We start from the raw sequence: 6,000 nt of genomic DNA, 5'->3' as shown, positions 1-6,000 counted from the left end.
GACCATCCCAGAGTATCCTAACTCTCCTCTCTTACATCTCTCCACACTCATTTTAGATTTCAATGTAGGTCAGTGTTGAGAGGAACCATTCCAGTTCCACCTCTACCCCACCCCTTACACACATATATTTAAGTCAGAGGCATTAATTAAATCATTGAATCATAGACAACTTGGCAAACTAAGTAATTTAGTCCAGCTCCCTAATTTAACAGATGAGGAAAGTGAGGTCTGGAGAAGTTACCTAGCTGGTTAATGGCAAAGCCAAGAATAGAATCTGTCTGTGGGCTTCTGGATCAAATGCAAACAACATTACTCTATCAGTCTAGAAGAGAGTCAGCTCATTCTGGGTTGGGCTACTCTGGGAAAGCTTCCTTTTATTCCCTTCTGAGTGATCTTCAAAAGACAGAGGGCCCCCATCCTTGGTTTCATTTTTGACAGCTTGTCTCTGGAATGAGTTAGATATGGTCTGCTAGGAAGCAGGGGTTCTGTATCAGGTGGCATTTGGGGATTTATTTCTTAGTCCTTTTCTACTCCTACTCCAAACTTACTCGTCTCCCCTCTTGACTTTATGTAAACTCCCCCAATCTCATGACCTATCTTCAGTTAAAAATAGCTGCAGGGAAAATAATTGATGATGATAATGAGACCAGTACACACAATTAGATTGTTCAAATATAAGTGAAAGAGCCTTTGGGATGGAGCCTCTGAATGGAATTAAAATGCCCTCATGGGTGATATCTGCATAAACTCAGATGAAAAATATGTTGATGGAGAAACATTGAGTAAGTGGCTGAGTCTTATATATTTGTTTATAGAAATAGAAGGGTTTATGATGGAAACTCCTGACCAGGTTGCTGACATCAGAATTTATACCAAGAGCCCAGACTTCATGATTAATGCAGATTTATGCAAAGAAACAGTAGAAACTTTGCCATAAACCACCGAAGTCTATAAAATTTGGCACCTACTGAATACCTAGGAAGACATGACCTGGTGACTAGAATTATTCATGGACCAATAGATGACAATTCACCATACTATAAGTATAGATCTTGAAATGTCCTGGAGAGTTCACTCAGAAAATTATACTGGAAAAGGGATATTGTCACAGGACCAACAATAATATATGTAACCCACAATTATATGGACATAATATTGATGCCTAACGGCAGCAAGGTATCACAGTAGATAGAGCTTCAGGCCTGGAGTCAGGAAGACCAGGGTTCAAATCTGACCACAGACATTTCCTGCTGTGTAGCTCTGGACAAGTCACTTAAGCTTAACTATCTATCTCTTGCCCATTTTCTGTTTTAGAATTTATAATTAAGACAGAAGATAAGACTTTTAAAATAATAATGGTATTGATAGATTAAAAATTAAAGAATAACGTTTTTAATAGATATCTCCCTGTCAAATACCCATAGTCTCCAAACTATATGGAACAAAGGCTTTCAAACTGTAAAGACCTAATGGGGAAATCACAATTAAATAAGAACTGGATGAACTGCACATGTCACTTTTGTGTTCTCCATTACTGACATTGTAGGATAGAATCTGACTTCTGCATCATGCCCCAGAAAATTCTTCATACTAGCAAATCACTTCAGTTCTGGAATGCACACCTTAGAATCACCCTCAGCCCTTATGGCCCTTCTCTCTGATTGGTGTTTTCTCCCAGTACCTCCATTTAAGAATGATACCCAGCCCATCCATCTCTTCATTTCTCATTAGTTTATGATTTAGACTCTTCCATCATGTCCTCTTGATGGATATCTTCCTATCACACCTCTGTCCTTTTTGATGTGCTTTCATCCTCCATTAGAAAGTAAACCCCTTAAGGTCTGAGACTATCTTTCCTTTTGCTTGTAGTTGTATTCCCAGAGCCTTGTTGAGAGTTGACTGACTGCATGCTTTATAATGAGTCTACAGAGAAACACCCTAATACTTGTATTTTATTACAAAAGGCAATTGTTTAATAGACATATGCAATAATTCATAGGATATTACATGGAAAAGAACTATAGCAAGATAGGGACTTATTATATAACCATTTCTGTTGAGCCCCCATCAAGTCTAAGGTAAAAATGAGATGAAAAAAACAATGAAATCCATCCTGTCCTCCATTCTTGGGGTAAAAGGACAATGGAACATTGGCTAGAGAGCTGATTTTTTAATGAATATCTATTCACTTAGTTTATTAGTGCCATCAGGCAATGTTTTAGACTATGATACAAAGAATGAACTGAAAAATGGAAACAGGAAAGATTATATATAAATATCAGTTTGTCAAATAATACCTTCTGTGGCATGGGGAGAAAAGGGAAGGGCTGAGATACCCGGAAATAAAGTCTATTAATAAAAAGATGACCTTATGATATATAGCATGGAAAGTAGACCCAGAAGTAATGTACAATAGTAGGGAGGAATACACATAGGGAACAAATATAATCCAGGTAACTCACTTCTCTGGCACAGCTGGGCTGTGAAAGCCTTTCCTTTTTTGTGGTGTCCTCATGCTTCTCCTGATAGAACTATAGTAGAACTACATACTGTGCAATGTAGCTTATTTAGCTAGTCTCCTTGAGCCTGTTCCTCTCCTCAGCTCAATTTCTGAAGTCCCGTGCTGGTTCCCTTCTCAACTCCCAGAGGTCACATCTCTCAACAATTCCTCCTCCTGCCTTGATTCTTAACTGGCTTCTTCTGATCAAGTAGATCCAGTATAAAATCATGACCAATGAGAGATTAAGAAGAGACAAGATTCCTCTCCTCCTTCTCGAGTCAAGGAATTATTTTCCTCTTAAATAATGGGTTTTTTTCCCCATGGCTTATTCTCTTTTTTTCTGCCACAAGTCATATTCTTCAGGGCCACTTTTTTACCTTGACTCATCTTGAAGAATATAAATTATATTTGAAAGAACCACCAGGAACATGGCTGATCCTTGACCAACCAATAGTTAGCTACCTTCTATTGCTACCAGTTTTGATTAGAGATCTTCCCACCTCAATAAAAGGATAATAGAATATAAACCCATCTTTGTACTTTTTGTGGTACCTTAACACTTCTTTGTCTCTGTTACCTGCCTCATGTCTTCTATGTTTTCATCAATTAGACTAGGGGACATCAGTTGACCAATGGTATCTTGGCAAACTTTCCCATACATGGCCTCAAGAAGTTCAAGGGAAAACTTAATGTAACCATGTCATAAGACAGGAACAACCTCTTACAAAATCATTGTTGACTTTATCCTATTGTAGTTGTGACTGTGTGAAGACCTTCTTGCCCAAGGCTCCCTGACAATACGCATGGCTATCTGCTTTCCCTATTCTTTCTCAGTGCCATTTTGGTTACAGTCCTAACTCCAAAAGGGAGTTCTTGGCTTGCCCTAGATTGGAAGTGTCAGCTGTTCTCCAGTAGAAAGAATACATGCTGCCCTACTATGTTTCTTTTGTTGCCTCTGACTACTTCTTAAAACTCCCTTCAGAGTCTTCAGCTAAGCCATCTTAGTAGCCCCTTAAACACATAAAGAGAAAGAACGTATTGTTTTGGCTTGCTTTGGTCAGACTAATGTTTCTGAAAAGACCCTTTGGATAGTACCAGTACCATTTGTCCCCAAGGAGAAATGTTATTATCCCCATTTTAAAGATTAAAGAAACTGAGGTTCAAAGAGGTTAGGTGATTTATCCAAATCTATATGTGTCAGAGGCAAAAAAAATATGTCAATTCAAATAAGTCTTTAATTGGTGGACTGTACAGAGGGAAATTTTGAAGGGGGGCACTTACTCCATCTGCTCCTCTATACACATGCCATAAAAATAGGAATCAGTGATTTAGTACCCATCTTGAAGGCCACAAGAAAAGAATCCCAGAAAAGCAAGATATTTTGGATTTATTAGATACTTAAAAGAAAATCAAGCTCTACATAATAGAGATTCACATTTTCATACACGATCATCTCCATTCTACTGCAGACATGGGAGTGCTCATTTTATTTGATGTTTATTAGGTTCAGAAGGTTTTTTTTAATAGAAAACGAACAAAGCTGCTCTTTCCAGAAAGGCTGCTAGTTTCTGTTTAAATGGGGAAATGATCTACAAATGTGGAATGGTTTGAAAACTATAGAGAGCCACCTATGTTAAAATTTTTATAAAATACTAATAATATATGATGCAGAATCTAGAGTCTGAATAAGTCTAAAGGGGATGCAGAGCAAAAGAGAGGGTCAAGGTTAAGTGAATGAATATAAGGAAGCTTCAGTGAAACCAGGTAAATTCTAAGAGGGATTTTTTAAAAGTAGGTGGGGAAATGTAAATCTGGTCCTTTCCTCTGTCTATCCCCACAAAACATGTATTTTATAAAAGGTCTTGGAACACAAGTATAGACTAGGATTTGCCCATCAAAGGAAAATAGTGAAGCCAAGTTTACTTTGGGGTCTAATACAGTTCCTGGAAGCTATTTGCTGACTAAGACATAGCATGATTTCTTTTTTTTTTTTTTTTTGCCCCCATCATGGCTACCTTTCAATCATTTATCACCTAAGATGCTATATGAAGACTAATAAAATCTTTTGGGGGCAAAAATGTATATAATAAACCTATTATGTTACATAATATTATATCACACTGTAATATAATATAATCACTGCCAGATCTGCTGGATACCCCTACAAAGGATCTGATGATAAAAAAAAGAAAAAATGACTATATTCTAGACTTTCACCAAATATTAGTATTTTATAAAAACTTTAAGACATGTGACTCTCTAGAGTTCTCAACCCATTCAACATTTGTATGTTTTATATGTGAATGTGTGTTTATACACATACATACATATATATTTTCCCCAAAAATATATATGTACTTTATATATCTATATCTTTATCTGATATACTTTATGCCAGAGATAAGAAAATAAACTATAAAAATAAAATTATTTCAAAAGTTGAGCTTTTCAAGGAATGAATTTGCTGACCAAGGGATTTACTGATGACCAGGCATTGTAGGTAAACACAAATTTCCATACATTTGGATGAGGTTGACTGGAGCTCTTTATATTCAACATTCTTATTATTTCTTTTCTTCACACATTCTATTCATCCCTACTTGCTGGCTATCCCTAAACCCAACATTCCATCCCATTTTTATGTCATTGCTTGGGTGGTCTCCCATTTCTGCAATGCTGTTCCTTTGTCACCTTTGCCCCTCAGTACCATCCACTTCCTTCAAAACCCATCTTCCCATGTGAAGCTTTCTTAGGTCCCCCAGGTGCCAGGTCTCTTTTTTCTCTTAAAGAAATCTGAAGCAATTTTTTATATGTTTCACATGCATTCACCTCTCTACTCAACTCAACCCCAGGAGAATGTAATCTCCTATTTTTGTCTCTATTTCCCCAGTGCTTAGCACAATTCTTTGTACATAGTAGACTCTTAATAAATGTGGAATTGTTGAATTGAATAAATTCTAAAAACCTTCTGACTTTCTATCCTTATTCTAAGATACCACACACCCTACTCTTGATCTGACAAGCAAATATTCCTTGAAAAATCTTAGTGTATGACATGTTATCAACATGTATTTTAATAAGCCGAGATAGGAGGGATAAGACCTCGAGTATGAGGAAGAATTCTAATCAAACAGTTGTTTGTTCACAGATTGTGTATGTGTGAATCAGTGACTACCAGCACGTCTGAGTAGATTATAGGGAGGACATGGACCCAAGTTGCTCAGGAAGGACTGAGATAGGCACCATTAATGGAAGTATCAACTCTAATGAGCTCCTAATTCCACTGGAGCATTAGAGTGAATTGTAAGCAAAAAGAAAATTCATATATGGACAAAAATATGGAAGAAGGGCTTAATGAGAACCCGTTTATGCTTGGACTACCAAGACATGGTCAACAACTATAACATACAGCTTGTCAGCAAATGGAAAACATATAGATATTTGAGTGCATTTCCATAACAACAAAAGAGGGTTGTCAGAGACAAGTCCTACTCAGTGTA

The sequence above is a fragment of the Gracilinanus agilis genome, chromosome 5 (assembly GCF_016433145.1).
Source record: "Gracilinanus agilis isolate LMUSP501 chromosome 5, AgileGrace, whole genome shotgun sequence".
Classification (NCBI taxonomy): Eukaryota; Metazoa; Chordata; class Mammalia; order Didelphimorphia; family Didelphidae; genus Gracilinanus; species Gracilinanus agilis.
This window is presented reverse-complemented; position numbering follows the sequence as displayed.